The sequence below is a fragment of the Hippopotamus amphibius genome, chromosome 6, assembly GCF_030028045.1.
Source record: "Hippopotamus amphibius kiboko isolate mHipAmp2 chromosome 6, mHipAmp2.hap2, whole genome shotgun sequence".
NCBI classification, from domain to species: Eukaryota; Metazoa; Chordata; class Mammalia; order Artiodactyla; family Hippopotamidae; genus Hippopotamus; species Hippopotamus amphibius.
Genome location: NC_080191.1, coordinates 40,372,222 through 40,389,209, shown reverse-complemented (window position 1 = coordinate 40,389,209; position 16,988 = coordinate 40,372,222). Strand labels below are relative to the sequence as shown.

At 40.8% G+C, this 16,988-nt stretch overlaps 1 protein-coding gene across 1 annotated transcript in view; it reads right to left on the bottom strand.

Moving 5' to 3' along the window:
• TBPL1 (TATA-box binding protein like 1) overlaps positions 1-4,519 on the bottom strand; it is a 30,924-nt gene extending 26,405 nt beyond the window's left edge. Inside the window, exon 1 of the mRNA XM_057739165.1 lies at positions 4,383-4,519. The gene's annotated coding sequence lies outside the window, so the exon portion shown is untranslated. The remainder of the gene's footprint in view (positions 1-4,382) is intronic.
• Positions 4,520-16,988: the final 12,469 nt, after the last annotated feature.

Here is a 16,988-nt window from a genome sequence, read left to right as displayed (position 1 = left end):
TTCTTCCTTGATGGATGAATAATGCATGGTTAAAATCGCCAGCCAAAGTTTTGTACTGCATTTTTTGGGTCAAATTTTAAACAGCGTCATTATGGACTCCCCACATAAATGCTGATTTGAACTATCCCAGAATTCACCTTGTGTTTTTTTTAGCATTTAATGGGATCCCCAGCAGCATACTTCCCATTACAAAATAAGCCATTTAAACCAAACTGTGAATTTTTCCCTCTTTAGTCACAAGATAAGACAAGATGAGTGCAATTTTTGATATGACTTGATTCCTTTCCACTAATGACATACTTCTGGAATCTTACTTTTTTACAACTGTACAAACATATACACTCCATTTTTCTTCCAAATAAAAGGTTGAACGTGTCACAATACAAAAATCAAATTTGTCTACGTGGGCTGGAAAGACCTCAGATAAATACATATATATTCTTTCACCCTTTTGAAATTACCCAAAGTGGTAGTTATGTGACAAGAGCAAATACTGGATCAACTCAAGGCCGTAAACAATGATTTTTATTATCTGAATTAGTTAAAAAGAAAGAAAGAAAAAAAAAAGCCCTAACCATGTTTGAGAAATTTTGCTGCTTAGAATTGGCAGCCAGTATAAAAAGTTAATTTTAGGCATCAAGAATTAGATTCCTAATTAGATTAGATGCCAAAGGCTCCCCTCATCTACTAGGTAAGTCCCTGAAATGCAAGAAATAAAAAATATATATATATCCTTTTATTAATGTGTTAATCAAAATATACACAGACACAACATGAACATACAATATGATGGTGACTTACAGACCTGATCCCCAAGAAACTTCTAATTTAGCAGGCCTCATGAAATCCATACACCAATAACTATAGCACCAGGCAGTATGTCATAAAAGATTTGAAATTCTAATTTGTGTTTGTCATGTTTTGGTATCTATGTATGTCATTTCTCTGCTATCTACAAGTGCACAAAAAGCACCTTAAGAGAAATACCTTTCATCCAGCTTTCTACACCTGCTGCAGCATCAGACAACAAACATGAGTGTAAATTTCAGGAAATCTTTACTAATTCAAATGTCACAATACAGCTAAATTTTCAAAGCACTATAGGTTTTGAGCCATTGTGGGAACATTCTACTATCAATTCTACGATCAACTTAAACTCTATTTTTTCATAGCAATAATAATTCATCACATGGTCTATGATGCAACAGAAAGAAATTAATCACCAGGTAATTATGGGCCTCCTTCACCTAAAAACAGCACTAATACCCACTCAACTAGATTATACCATATTTGCTGATTTTTAAATAAGGTGCCACATCCATGCTAAGAAAAACACTATCCAAAAATATTCAGCAGTAGATTCTGCATGTTTTTATTGTACTTTACAGCAAACTCTGCACATTCTATATATGTATACATCCACAAAAATTTTGATATGACAATTTTCCACATGAAAAATATGTGGTACTCACTTAAATTGTTCCCTCTAATTTGGCAAAGTGTAATTTCAGTTAAGTATTCAAATGCAAAATGATCAGAAAAGATGTATGCTAAGAAAAGGTTTTTAGAATACAAATTATGAAAATCTAAGGTTCAATTAAGAACACACAGCATGGGCTTCCTAGGTGGTGCAGTGGTTGAGAATCCTCCTGCCAATGCAGGGGACACGGGTTCGATCCCTGCTCCAGGAAGATCCCACATGCTGCGGAGCAACTAAGCCCATGTACCACAACTATTAAGCCTGCACTTTAGAGCCCGTGAGCCACAACTATTGAGCCCATGTGCTGTAACTACTGAAGCCCACACACCTAGAGCCCGTGCTCTGCAACAAGAGAAGCCACAGCAATGAGGAGCCCGCGCACAACGAAGAGTAGCCCCCACTCACAACTAAAAAGAAAGCCTGCGCACAGCAAAAAAGACCCAACACAGGCAAAAAAAAAAAAAAAAAAAAAAAACAAACCCAAAAAAACACACAGCAGGCTCTACGATACTCTTTTTATCTTTAAAAAAGTGACTATAGCTCCAATTAGAGTGTTACCACTTGGACTTCTGAAACTCCTTTTATTCCTAAAAGTTCAAATATTTTCACATGCCTTATTTCAATACAGTCTTGATTCTCGGTGTAAGGATCTTACCTGTTGTATGGTACAAATCAACAGATGTTGGTTCAGAATGAATACAGAACATCTGACATGACCACTCCATTCTCCATATAAGGGGAGGGATACAGAAGGAAAATGCAACAAAGTAACATTAATGAAAAGGATATACAGGCCAAGGTCGTTTGTTGAAAACTCCACAATAAACAGAAATAATAAAATAGCATAAAAATCATTTTTGACTGGGACGTGATTAAGTAAGGAGAGGAGCTAAGACAACACAAAACGTTGGGAGTGTTGGAGCAGAGAGCGTGGAAAGCAGGGATTCTTAATAAAGGTGGAAGTTGGGGCTTAAATTCTTCCCTCCCTTAAGAAGGAGTAAGGGACAGAGACAACAGCAAATATGATCTAAATGAAATGAGTGTGATGGCAGCCCTGAGACTGAGGGAACTCACTAAGTCTCACATGCACTGAGAAAATCCTGGGCCTCAACATCCAACAGCCTCAAGTGTGGTCATCCCCCAGCACAACCTTCACAGAAGTACAGCTACATGAAAAGATTAAGAAAAAGTCCTTGATTCACTAACCTAAAGGTGACAATATTAGGTTTTTCTTCTTAAAAGGTTTAAAATGTAATTTTAAGTTTCCCAAGATTTATACTTCCCATCTTTGTTAAAGGTAACTAACTGCCCACCTCTTCGCACATATATGAAATTCCTTAAGAGATGCTACACCTCAATTCCATGAAAATGCGTAAGTCAAAACCGTCTTCTGGCATCAACCAATCACGAGCACAGAGCAGCAGATCGATACAGTTTCTGAGACTGATTTTGAGGGCAGAGTATGAAAAGAGGGGGTGGAGGACAAGGATGAAACCTTTTTGTTTAAGACAAGCCAGACTTAGCGAAAAAGGTAAGGAATAAACAGAAACTGTGGTTGACATCATTGCTTCTGTTATTTATTGATTTTATTTTCATCTTTAATCTCCAACTTTATATAAAGAGCTTTGTTTCCACTGGACAAAAAACAGTATTACTGTAGTATGCATATATGGCCATTTCAGCACGCCAAAGAAAACCTCGTTTACTGACCTGGAATGGTTTTGGAAAGCATAAAACCATTAAACAGTTAAGAGATGTAAGCCTTAAAAGAGACAGCATAAACTGGTATTTAACATATCAACTGCGAATAATTCTTTAAGTCACACAGTGATAAAAGTCCTTTCTCAATCTGAATGAACTGCCATTTTCTCAAACTTTCCAAGAGACTGCAGATTATGCTAGAAGAGCTGAACCTTCTCATGTTTCTCTTTTCCAATGCCTCCACGGAATCTGTCATTATTTCTTCACACAAAAATCACACCAAGCTTGTTTCGGTTTCTTTCTTTGAGTCAATTCTAAGGCACTGTTCTTAACCCTAAATACACAAGGCTACGCTGGTTAACTGCCAGTGTAGTTCTGGAACTGCAGGTGACAGATGCAGTCACAGAGCTCACAGATGTGGATTGGCTGCAGCCTCAATCCTATTGCAGTGAGCACACTGACAGAGCCCGCAGATGCACATCTCAGCAGAAGGGAGAGAGTTTAAAAACCGTCATTCCCAATTAAATTTACTTTTAGAGCTCTTACCGGCTATCATTAAGCGCTTATCCCGGACTCTCAACCCGGTGTAGCCCTACCTACCATCCATTTCATCTTCCTCAGTTCCAGATCCTTCTTCATCAAGTCTAATTTTGGTTAATACTACTACCAGTGACAAAAAGCGGGGTTGTTGGCACTGCCAGAAACAGGAACCGACGAAAATGCTTTTCGAGAGCCTTCCCACCGCGGCAAAGGCTTCTGGAAGTTTTCTGGGAAGCAACGGACCCCTAGCATCTTCGCACGATTTCTCTTCCCCTGGGTGAGGGCTCCACAGAGAGGACGGGGAATCTCCCCTAACCTGGCTTTCCCAGTGGTGGCTAACAGGAAAAATAAAATACCTCTTTTCTTATCCCACACCCCGCTGAATAACGCTCCCAGGCAGTGACGCCCCACCCCCACTCCGTTATCCCCGATGAGACCCCCAAATATCACCTTGTCCTCCTAAAAACTGGACCCTCCCTCAGCCCCGGGACCAATTTCCCACATCCGAGCGCCTCTCCCTCAGGCATCCGCCCCCGCACACCCCAGCCGCAACACCACCCCGGCTCCGCACAAGCCCGGCCCGCGCCAAGACGCCGGGCACCCGGCACTCAGGCAGCCCTGTCGCCCGCGCTCCCCCGCCCAGGGTCGCCGACCCGGTTACCGTGGGAAGAGCGGGCGGCGGCAGAGGACGCGGCGGCAGCGCTGCTGCCGGTGGCGGCGGACGCGAAGGATAAGCTGGAGGACAAGGATGATGATGAGGCGGGCGCGCTCCCCAGTCTCCATGGAACTCCCGCCCCGGCCCGTTGCTAGGAGCCCCCAAGGTTCGGGCTCCGTCTTTCGCGCTTTGTTGTTCCGGGTACAGGGCGGCCGCTGCTTCCCCGCGACAATAAATAGACGAGACGCGGAGGAGCATAGAGACAGCGCGCGGAGGCTAGAGCGCCGCCGGACAGGCCGCTCCTGGGTTCCTCGCTAGCCAGGCAGTTCCGGCTCTCACTGCTCCCGTCACTTTTCCCCGCCCCTTCCTCCACTTTCCCTTCCTCCTTCCTGGTGCCTAGGTCAGGCAAGGCCTGCCGGAGAGCTTGGCGAGGTGGGGCTGTTGGGGGAGAGGTATGGACTAGGCTAGGTTGCTTGAGAACCGCTTGGAAAGATTTCGAAAAAACTCTGTATCCCTTGTACATTTTTAGCTGGTAGCTAAACATGAATACGTAATTTCTAGCGTACAGTATAATATAAACGGACTTAAGTTGTTTTTGTTTGCCAAAACCTTAGAACTTTCGTTAGCTCATTCAGTTTACAGAAAAGATCCACCATTCAACATAATTAGCGAAGCTAGCCCTTAAGAACTAAATTTTTTTTTTTTTTCTTCTAACGAAGACATGTTCTGTGAAAAAGCCCTACTTAGCTTTTTCGGTTAAAATAAACGCGTTAGTTTACGACGTCGTGATCAAGCTCTCATATGAAGGAATTCTAGTCCTGAAATAGAGCGATAGGACATGATAGATGAAAGAATGGATACACGGATAAACTGATAGATTAGACAGATAGAGACATAGTTGATAGACAAGTAGATAGGTGATAGATAATATGTAGGTAGTTGATAGATTGATAGGCATAGTTGATAGATCGATAGATAACTCAGGGAGTTTAGGCCACACTTCTGTCGCCTGTCCCTTCGATATTCCTTACTCAGCTTGGGTTTGCGGTCAGGACTCTGCCTTGGGAGCCGGGAGGCACTTCAGAGGCTCTTAAGCCGCGTAGCCGGATCCAAGAAGGTTGGAGGGGTGGGAGAGGGCGGCTGCAGGCTGGGGCTGGGGCGCTGGCCAGGAGCAGCGGCGGCTCGGCTCACATGGAAGCTGGGCGCTTGGGGACTGAGCCCCGTCCGCGGTTCTGCGCCCAAGTAGACTTGGAATGACCAGGGGGACTCCGAGGGGTGCACACTGGCCAGTTTGAACGGCCGCGCTGGGGCCCTCGGGGGGGCGGGGGGAGGGGGTGACCTAAAAGGCGAGTAACGGCCAGGGAGCTCCAGGCAGCGCGGAACCCCGCGGCGCCCCCGGAGCCCTCCTCCCAGGCCTGTGCCGGCCTCTGCTCCAGAGCTGGGCTGCAGTCAGAAGCCTGTGGTCCTGGTTGAGGCCCGTGGGCAGCTCTAATTTAATACAAGTCCATGAGGCGGGCTCATGAGTACCTGGCCTCTGGTGTGAATTCTGGTTGAAAAATGGTAACACCATAGTCCTTTTGAAAGAGAAAGCTTGGGCTGACTTCTTGGGGATTTGGGAGTAGGCAACCATTTGAGTGTTTCACTACTTCAAGGATGTAGTGAAAGGCGTCTTCAAGGATGCCTCTAGATCTTTTGCTTCCCACTCTGACGGTTCAGTAAAATATCTGAGCATTTAAAAGCTCTGTAGGATTATGGATCTTCCATTTTGTTTCAGTTTCTGTGTTTTATTTTCTGAATAATATTAAATAATTATAGTTTGTATTAGGTGTAATGAAGAAAATGAACAAGAGGCTGGGTTAGAGAATAATGTGTGCGGGGTAGTGGGGAGATGACTGAAGGGAGGTAACATTTTAGCTGTTATCTGAAAGGGGTGGGTGTGGAAGGGATGCACAGCAGTGTTGCAGGCGGAGGGAGCAGGATAGGCTAGTGTTTGCTGTGTTGGTGTATTAGCGTGGGTGAGGCATTATTATCAGAGCAAGGGAGGAGATGAAGTTGGAGAGAAACTAAGGCCTTGAACCTTCAGTGCCTTGTAGAAGGGAGTTTGGATTTTCTTTCAAGTGCTAGGGGAGGTGAAGGGTTTTAAGCTGTAGAGTGGTCTGATTTACCAAGGAAATGGCAGGGGAAAGGCTCTCTTCCAGTGATGACTGCCACTGCTGAAAAGTCAGCTTTACAGCAATGGTGATTAAGGTCTTTATGAGGCAGCCTCCTTGCAGGAGACCAGCAATATACCCGGGACCAAGCATGTCAATTGCTTTGGACTCCCCTTTTGTCACAGGTCAGTCAACAATCTGTCTCATTACAGTATTTCCTCATTCTGGAATTGGGTTTAATTTTACTGCAGGCACCATTCTCCGTAGACTTATTGAATGATTTAGTTCAAACACCATTCCTCTGACCAAGGAATTCACTTCAAGATGAAAGAAGTAAGACAATGAGATAAAGCCCATGGGCTTCACTGGTCTTATAATGTGCTCCATTATTCAAGATTCAGGTAAGGTTATAATATTCATTATTCAGGTGCCAAGTAAGGTTAGAATATACAGCATATGTTCTGAACCAAGATTCTCAATTAATACAGAAATTGATACCTAAGCTGGGAAAACAGTAAGCTTTATCAGATCAATGCTACTTAAAATGTGATTTATAGACAAAAGCCAATTTGTAAACTGTACAGAACATAAATAAAATAGGTATAGAAATCAAGAGGAACATTTTGAAACTTTCAATAATCTGACATTACTGTGACATCTAAGCATGCAGTTTTGTATTTATGAAAATATTTGTGTTGGGTTGGTAAATAAAAACAAATCAGGAAATTGATCTTTCACCACAGTAATGCCCTCTAAGGCTCCAGCTTTATGAACTTGGTTAAAAAATCAGGCTATTGCAGTATGTTGGCTACTGCATGTCTCCCTTAGTGCTTTGAGAGAGAAAACTGTGGTTCAGCATAGCCTTTCTGAAGAGACAGGCAATAGTGGGGTGGTACAGCATTGTTAAGAGGAGTCCTTTCTGCCAGCGATTTAGTTATCCTATACTGGTAGGGATCAGATAATATCTACTGTGCCAATTGAAACAATGAAATTTCCTGCCCCACATAAAGTTAACACACAAACTAGGAATGCAGAGTCCCAGCAGAACTGTGGAGTTGGGGATCCTCATTTCCCAGGATTCTTCTCACATATCTCCTGCTGTACACTCTGTACCTCAAATGAAAGAGTAATTCCTCCCACTGTGCCAGTTGAGTAGTGTGCAACTTACAGAACAGAGTCTGATCCTGTAACCTGGCTTTTTGACCCCAGCTATTCCCTCCCTTTGTGCTCAGATAGCTTCTATGGCAAAGACGGTGAACTAAGATCTAGGAAGATTGATAGAGTTGCCAGGCCAGTTTCCAAGAGATAGAAGCAGGAAAGGCAGTCTGTATTCAAAGCTTTTGTCTCAGTGAGATTTCTGATAACAAGCTAATGGATTTCCCCCAAATGATACTGACTGGCAGCCAAGTAAGTTTGAAGGTATCGCCAGAAAATCCTCAGCCTGGCTGAAGGCATCTACTGGTGTGCTGTCTCAAAGACAATGTCCCAGTCCCTGTCTCTGTAGAAAGATGAATTTGGTTGCTGGGGCAGTCCCAGGAGGTTCCTTCTCACTACTCCTCTAAGGCAGGGTCTTTGAGGATAGTAGATAAAAGAAATCTTGGCATTTTGATTGGCTAACCCAAGATCGCAGTTCTCTGCTGGGGAAGAGAGGTGCTTCTTACCCTTATTTCTCTTGCCCAACTGGATATGGTATAATCTCACAGCCATCACATACTGCATCTCCTTTTTGCCCTTTCTCATTAGATTTTGTTATCCCACCCCCACCTCCTTTATTGTATATTTGTGCATTGGGGAAAATTTATTATTCATCATTTAGCTACATTTGGACCTGATCAAGATTGGCTACACACAAAGACCCTGAATTTGGTCTGGATCTGACTTTGAGTTTTTTCCTCTCACTGAGTAAAGACTGAGTACCTTGTCAGTTGCATATGGGATTATTACTTTACATTAAGAGAAAATAGCTATAGAGAAAACTCGTGTGTGTGTGTGTGTGTGTGTATGTGTGTATGTGTGTGTGTGTATACACTGAGCAGCCAAGGGTGATGTGAAGGGAACATTTATTGTTTTGTCAACCCAAAATTCTTCTCTTCTTTTGGGAAGTGTACTCTTCCGTCCTATTTGGGGCACCTACTACTCTTTACCTACCTCCAATCTAATATGGGTCCAAATGGAAGGTGCAGTAGCCACAGTGATTGATAGAACAGTGGGTTTCTGAGCTAAGCTAGGGCAATTATATAGTGTCTGTACTGTAATTGAGTTATGGCTCTTAGTTCCAAATTCACCCTTTGTGTCTGTTCTATGAAGGTGGATCTTGACCCATTAAATATTCTTTTGCTAGCTATCACAGGGTTAAACTTTGTCAGTAGAAAAGGTGCTGGAGTGACATTGAAGGAGGAAAAGATTTTACTTCCTGATTTCAGTGTGCTTCCCTGCAAGGCACCTGAAGCATGAAAGGCTTTTCTAGAACCCAGCTCCTGCAGCACAGGTGGCTTCCCCAGCCCCATCCAGGGGTCTGAAGGACAGTAAGTGGTGAAGGAAAATCTTCTAAGTGGGCATAATTCAAATAGTATACTTGTTTATTTAGATAAACAAATCCTCACCATGTCTGGGTGAGGAATGACCAGAATGGGCAGTTGCTAATGGTTGTTCTAGATGGAATGGGATTGGGAGATTGGAGAGGAGGAGGTATGGGGAAGAGGTATATGGATGGATTTCTCTGAATGGGCACAGACTGAAAATATTTGTGTCCTATTTGAATGTACACTAAAGGTACCCCTTGTAGAGGAGACGGTTAATAATCAGGTGGACAGAATGGCATACTCTGTGGCTGTCAGCCAGCCTCTTTGGCTAGCTACCCCAGTGCTTGCTCAATGGGCTCATGAACAAAGTGGCCATGGTGGTAGGGATGCAGGCTGTGCATGTGCTCAACAACCTGGATTTTCCCATACTAAGGCTCTCACCTTGTTGACGCTACTGCCAAGTGCCTAATTTGTCACAAGCAGAAAACAATATTGAATCCCTGATATGGTCCCGGTCCCCAGGGTGATGAACCAGCCATCTGGCAGATTGATTACATTGGACCTCTTCCATCATTGAGGGAGCAAAGATTCATCCTCATTGGAATAATTACATGTTCTAGAAATGGATTGGCCTTGACTGCTCACAATGTTTCTGACAACACCACTGTCTGTGAACCCACAAAATGGTTTCTCTACCACCAGTGCACTACACACACCAGTGCATCTGATCCGGGTGCTCGTTTCACAGCAAAGGAAGTGTAGCAATGGGTCCATGTCCATGGAATTAACTGATCTTACCACATACACCATCACTTGGAAGCAGCTGGCTTAACTGAAAAGTGAAATAACTTACTGACGACACTGTTACGATCCAGTTGGGAGGCAACACTCTGGAAAAATGGGATTCTGTTTTACCAGATATGTTTTGAGTCAGAGACCATTATATAGTACTCTCCCTCCCATTGTCAGAATACATTTGAATCAGGGTATGGCAGTGGGAGTGTCTCTTTTCACAATTTCACCTAATAATCCACTGTTAGGATTTTTCTTCCCTTACTTAAAAACTTTGACTCCTGTTGGTGTAAAGATCTTAGTCCCAAAGGGGAGAATGCTTCCTTCAGGAAATGCAATGGTTCCACTAAATTGGAAGGTGGGTTCCTTATAGCACCGAAACAAAAAAAACACAAAGCGGGTAATCCACTGGCTGGAGTGATTGATCCTGATTTCCAAGGGGAAATGGGCTTGCTAATTCTATACAATGGAGCAAGGAAGATAGCCTGGAACCCCAAAGATTATCTGGGTATTGCCTTAGTACTTTCAAGTCTAATATTAAGGTTAATGAAAAATCAAAGCAACCAAAAATAAAAAGTAGGGTTCTTGAGAACTCAGAATCTTTGAAAATGAATATCTGGGTCATTTCACCAGGAAAACAATTCCAACCAGTTGAGGTTCTGACTGAGGGCAAGGGAAATACAGAATAGGTAGAGGAAAATGGACGCCATAGATATGAATTATGGTCTTGTGAACGATTATAGAAACAGGGACTGCAGTAACTTTGTATATTATCTATTGACTTATTATATCCATATGTCTATTTGCATTTACTAATCATTTTCTTTTCTCTCCTTTCCATTTTTATTTTATATTGAAGTTGTCAATGTATTATTTATATTATTTATATTGAAGTTGTCAATGAAATGTATTCATTTCCTAGGGGTGCTATAACAAAGTACTTAAAGCAACAGAAATTTATTCTCTCACAATTCTGGAAGACAGAATTTTGAAATCAAGGTATCTGCAGGGTTGGTTTCTTTGGGAAGCTCTGAGCAAGAATATATTCCATGTCTTTCTCTTAGTTTCTGGTGACTGGCTCCCTGGTAATCCTTGGCATTCCTTGGTTTATAAAATATCACTCCAGTCTCCGACTCCATCTTCATATCATCTGTTCCTCTGTCTGTCTCTGTGTCTCAGATCCCCCTCTTCTTTCTCTTATAAGGGGCAGCAGTCATTGGATTTAGGGCCCACTCTAAATCCAGGGTAATCTCATCTCAAGGTCGTTAATTTAACTATATCTCCAAAGACCTTATTTCTAAATAAGGTCATGTTCACAGGTACTGGGGGTTAGGACTTGGACATATCTTTTTGAGGCCACAGTGCAACTCACTACAGAAGTTAACTTTCCAATTAGTCTTTAGGTAACAGAATAGTCAGTGGAACTGTGACTGAATTTGAGGATTGATTAGTATAGGCAGCAACGGATACAGTGACTCCTAGGACTCTTGTCTCCTCATCTTGGGGAAAAGGTGAGAACTTCACTTGTAAGAAGGATAGCAGTATCTTACTACAATACATAGAAACACAGCACTGATTTATCATAGACAGGTGTGTATGGAAGCTAAGTAGTCACAGGTTCCTGTAGTGCATGGGGCTTCTACAAAGTGAGCATTTTGAATGCCTGCTTTCTGCAACACATGCAGCTCTCATAGTGTCTAGCTCCTGCAGCTACCTCCATATCTCCTCCTCATCACATGGTTTTGTAGGATATCGCCTCCAAGAGACACCACCTTGTGAACTACATTCCCCAGCACCCAGGGCCAGTTTTCAGTGAATTTTGTCTGTCAAGCATCATAGCAAATTCTGTATCACCTGGTGAGCCATGGCTGTACCCTCTCCAACAAGGTCTAGAGCTCAGCCAAGGGGGGCTTTTTCTGGGGTGTTCCATCTCAGCCCTGGGGTAGTGCCTGCTCCTTATTTGCACTATTCTTGTATTCCTTGGAGTTTTCTTCATTTTACACTAGCCAGTTCCTCAATACTCCAATCCCCTGTTATAGATAAGAATTATTTTATACTGTCTCTGCTCAAATTACTGTGTGGTTTGTCTCTCCTAATTGGATTTACTACCCTCACTTTCCCGGCTCCTGTGATTGGTTGGGAAGAGAGTATAGGACCAAGCCAAGTCAAAGAGTTTAGTTTATTGAGATGCAGCTAGGAAAAAGAACAACTTCCTTTTTTTGGTAGTGGAACTGGGAAGGTGTGAATTGAAGGCAGCAGGCTGATGTACCCTGTTCTGTAATGCAGAGAATGACAATCACTAGGAGATAACAAAGCCGACATGAAGACAGAAGATGGAGAGAAAAGAGAAGCAAGCGCTTGGTTGGAAAGTTCAGTGGTATAGAGAAGTCAGTTCTCCTCAAATGTATCTATAAATTTAATGTTATCCCAATCAATAGCCAGCAATAATTTTTAATGAAATTAATCAGATTCTAAATTTCATCTGAAAAAGAAAATGCAAGAGTATAACATAGACAATTTTGCAAAAGAGAGAATATTAAAGTGCCAGATATAAAAACACATTAAAAAGGAATGGTAATTAACAAAGTATACGATTGGGCAGGAATGGACAAAAATATGAGTGGAAAAGAATAGAAAATACAGATCTATATATTTAAAGAAATCTACCAAGTTGATAAAGGTGACATTCAACTCTGTTGGAACAGGATAAAGTATCAACAGATGGTACTGAGACAGTTCGCTATCTATTTGAAAATATATAGTCATAGCTTTATTTAATAAGAAAAATAAATTCCACATGGTTTAAGGATCTCCACTGTCTCTGATTTTATCTCCCTTTTGAAGAAGTTCTTGACATTTGTCAAATGCATGGGTTTCAAAGATTGTCACCTCTGTTAGGTTTCATCCTTAAATCTCTATCCATATAGTTTATTTTGCAATGAGTATGTAATCTTTCATTTTACACGGGTAATACATGAATACACTTCTCAGTAGGAATTCAGACAATGCAAACATACACACATGAAGTGACGTCTCCGTTAGTCCCCCATCTCCTGCTATCCCATCCTTCCTCAGAATTAACACTGTAGTGTGACATCTCCCTTATATGGTTCAGAAATTCTCCCCTGTTGTAGTTTTCTGGCATCATAGACTCCTTTTTAATGCTCTGAATTAATTTATATTTCATTGGTTAATTTATGTTTCTTTGGTTAATTTAATTGAATTTTGAAAGGCTAAGGAGGTAAATATGTTTTTTATTTATTTATTTATTTATTTATTTATTTTTTGGGGGGGTACACCAGGTTCAATCATCCGTTTTTATACACATATCCCCATCTTCCCTCCCTTCCTTGACGCCCCCCCCACCCTCCCCGCCCCAGTCCTCAAAGGCATCTTCCATCCTCGAGTTGGACTCCCTTTGTTATACAACAACTTCCCACTGACTATTTTACAGTTGGTAGTATATATATGTCTGTGTTACCCTCTCGCTTCGTCTCAGTTTCCCCTTCACTCCCCGCCCCCTCCCATACCTCGAGTTCTCCAGTCCATTCTCTGTATCTGCATCCTTGTTCTGGTCACTGAGTCCAACAGTACCATTTTTAGATTCCGTATATGTGAGTTAGCATACAATATTTGTCCTTCTCTTTCTGACTTACTTCACTCTGTATGACAGACTCTAGGTCTATCCACCTCATTACATATAGCTCCATCTCATCCCTTTTTATAGCTGAGTAATATTCCATTGTATATATATGCCACATCTTCTTTATCACTCATCTGTTGATGGGCATTTATGTTGCAAAATTAAACAACAAAGCAAATTAATAATTAAATGGATATAAAGAAAGTCAGGAGAGAAAAAAACATAGTAGAATAAAAGAGATCATAAAATAAGATTGTGGAAACAAGTTCTAAATTTCCAGTAAACATAATACATGTAAATGGATTAACCTCACATGCAAAAAATCAGAAAATATAGTAATAGATTAAAAATAATTCAACTATATTCTGTGTATAAGCTCACCAGTTAAAAAATAGAGATTGTTCTGGTGAATTAAAAACTAAAAACATATAAAAAAAGAGAAACTCTATTGTTTCTAAAATATTCTTTATATTTAAAGTAGAGAAAGGATGAAAGCTAAAAAATGCAAATGATTTCAGAACAATACTAACCATTGAAAACTAGTAGCCATATTAATATTGGCAAGACAAAAGCAAAATTAATAGCTGTATGATGAGAAATTGATAAATTTATATCAGAGCAGATATGCTAATAAATCTCTGAATCATTGATAGATAAAGCAGATAAAATTAATATAGCTATAGAAGTTTTAACTAACACAGTTAACAAGCTTTTTACTTGCTTTAAAGAAGAAAGGCTGAAAATTTATGAGGGAAGTATCAAGTTAGAGAAAGTAAAGCAAAAGAAACTCCGAGAAAGCTGAAAAAGTGCATTCACCTCAAGTGGACCAAATATATATGAAGTGTGATCAAGACCTTATCTCCTAAACAGTGCTGCAGAAGACATTTTAAATTGTTCTCTGTCTCCTCTACTTTAGACACCATGCAGACCCTTATCTTTCTATTAACTTATTTTTTCTTTAGAGGAGTTACAATGTTATTGATTAGGTATTGTTTTCTCCCTGAAACCATTCCCTGATTGGATTGGAGTGTTTTTGTATTTCTCTTAGAGGCAGCTGTTAGAGTTACTTTCATTAGGAATTGATTCTTTCTGGTTTTCCTCTGAGATGGTAGTTTTATACATAACGATTAATTTTAGCACATTTTCTAGGGTATGGAAATTGAACACAACCAGTGTTTTCTAGCTCATTTATAACTTCCATCACAATCTTCCTGGAGACCCTCAAATATTCAAAGAGGTCTGCTGAGCTTGTTTTCTTACCTTCCATTTGGAAAATGCTGGGAATGCCTTACTTCACACCCTCCCTCACTACTTCCTTACTCTTTGCCTGTGCTGGTCAGCTTGTTCCTGAAGGTTCTGTCACATCATCCTCTTCTCACAATCTTAGTAGATTGAAGTTCAGTGTTAAGGCAGCTTTGGAATCAGAAATCAGAGCTTGAAGGGAATTTGGAGGTCAATTCTGTCTCATAGATAAGGAAACTAAGGCCCACACTATTTTTCTTACTAGTTTCCTCCAGAAACTTGGTTGTGAGTCTGTTGATTTCTTCCCAAACCCACTACTCATTCAGTAACAATGAGGATCCCTGCCTTGAAAATACAGAAGAGGAAACAAGAAACAAGGCTGCCACCATGTGGTGTGATACTTGAACAGAAAGGAGGAGTTTATACAGAGAAGTGTGTGAACTGGGGAAATTATGCAAGGCGCAATCTCCATTAATTAGAACAGTACTTACCAACTTTTGGTAATTACAACTTTTTGTAATTACAACTTTTAGACCTAGCCTGAAATCCCAGGAAGATATTATAATCGACCCATGTCCATAGATTGAAAGGTCGGTAGAAGGCACTTAGGAACCTATATTTTTAATTTAAAAAACAGGTCTAGGTATGCATAATTTTATTTGATAAAACAAAATATATGATATTAAATTCTTAAAATTCTCTTTGTCCCTACCTTTTTCACAATCAGATACTTTTAGCATGATAGATGTTATATAAATGAGATAATTTAACTAAACAGAATTTAATGAATACCAAGTGAAGCAAATATTTAAATAGATTTCCTCTAGTTTAAGTGTCACAGAAATGTGCACTGAGATCTATTTTTGGTTAAAAATAAAGGGGGCCCCAAGAGGAATCACTGCTTGAGTTGCATAGAGGCCTGCTCTGTGGATGGGATGCTCCTAATAGGCAGACGCAGGGTAAGAAGAAAGGCAATGAAAAAAAGAAGTTCACCAAAATATTTGGTATATCAGCTGCTATCTTCATCCTAGACAACTGTAAATTGCTCATGTCAAGTATCTACGGGTCTGCCCTACCTCACTTGGAATTAATGAAAATGGGCAAGGGGCACCATATCAGAAACTCTTCTTCCCCTGCTGATCTGACAGGGTTAGAAATGGGTTGACCCTTGTAAGGCTGCTTAAAAGTCTTAAAGAAATCTAATAATCTCAAAGGAGTAATCTGTTTTATTAATTGAAAGCAACTGAAAATATATTAATCCCATTTTATGTTCTTAAAACTTAAAAATCTAGAATATTTGAAATAAAGTAAGTGCACAACACAGGGTGACTGGATGGGCCTTGGCTCCTGATCATGAACTTGAGCTCTAGCGTCAGACCCATTTTGGATTCAAGTTCCAGTGCCACCACTTATGTGATGACTTGGTGACATTATTCAACGTTTCCAATCTTCAGTTTTCTTATCTGAAAACGAGGCTAGGAATCCCTACCCACTGGGCTGTGGCAAAGAACACAGGAAAAGACCTGCACAGAACTTAGCACAATGCCTAGTACTTACTGTTCCTTAGACTAGCAGCAGAGATCTGTGTACAGCTACACTTTATGTGTGATCACAACGAAGCTATCAAATTTCTTAAAACCATAACTTCTATCACATTTTTTACGCATTCTTGGAAAAGATGTCATCCTAAAAGTAACATATTCTTGCCAGCAGGATTTCTCAAAGGTAGGACTTTAGTTAAGGCACCACATTTTTGCCTAGAACATGGAATTTCTTAGCACATTACACAAAAAATTAGTCTCTTGGTAAGAAAGTCAGGCTGAATTAGTGAACAGAGCAACAATTGTCTAGTCAGAAATTTTAGTCCTAGGCTCAGATTTTTAGATTCACCACTTACTAGCTGTGTATTCTTGAACTTTAGTTTCCTCATATATTTGTTAAAATAAAAAGATCGGTAGTTTGTGTTTACATACTGCTTACTATGTAACATGGCAGAGCGTGTTGTCCTGCATCAGGGAAGCAATGTATGCAAGCATCTGTCCTAAACAAGTCTCAAGAACCATTTTTTGTTGTCTTGGAATTCTTTGATGATGGCGGTTGTTATCGTGGTGTCTAAACCTTAGGGTTTAGATACCTAGGAAGTTGATATACAAAACCATTTTGTCTGATGAACAGACAAATAAAAACACGGGAACAGAATGGTTTTGACAGTGTTCCAGTTATCAAGATATTTCCTCTCAGCTTCAAATCCACCCTTTTGCCT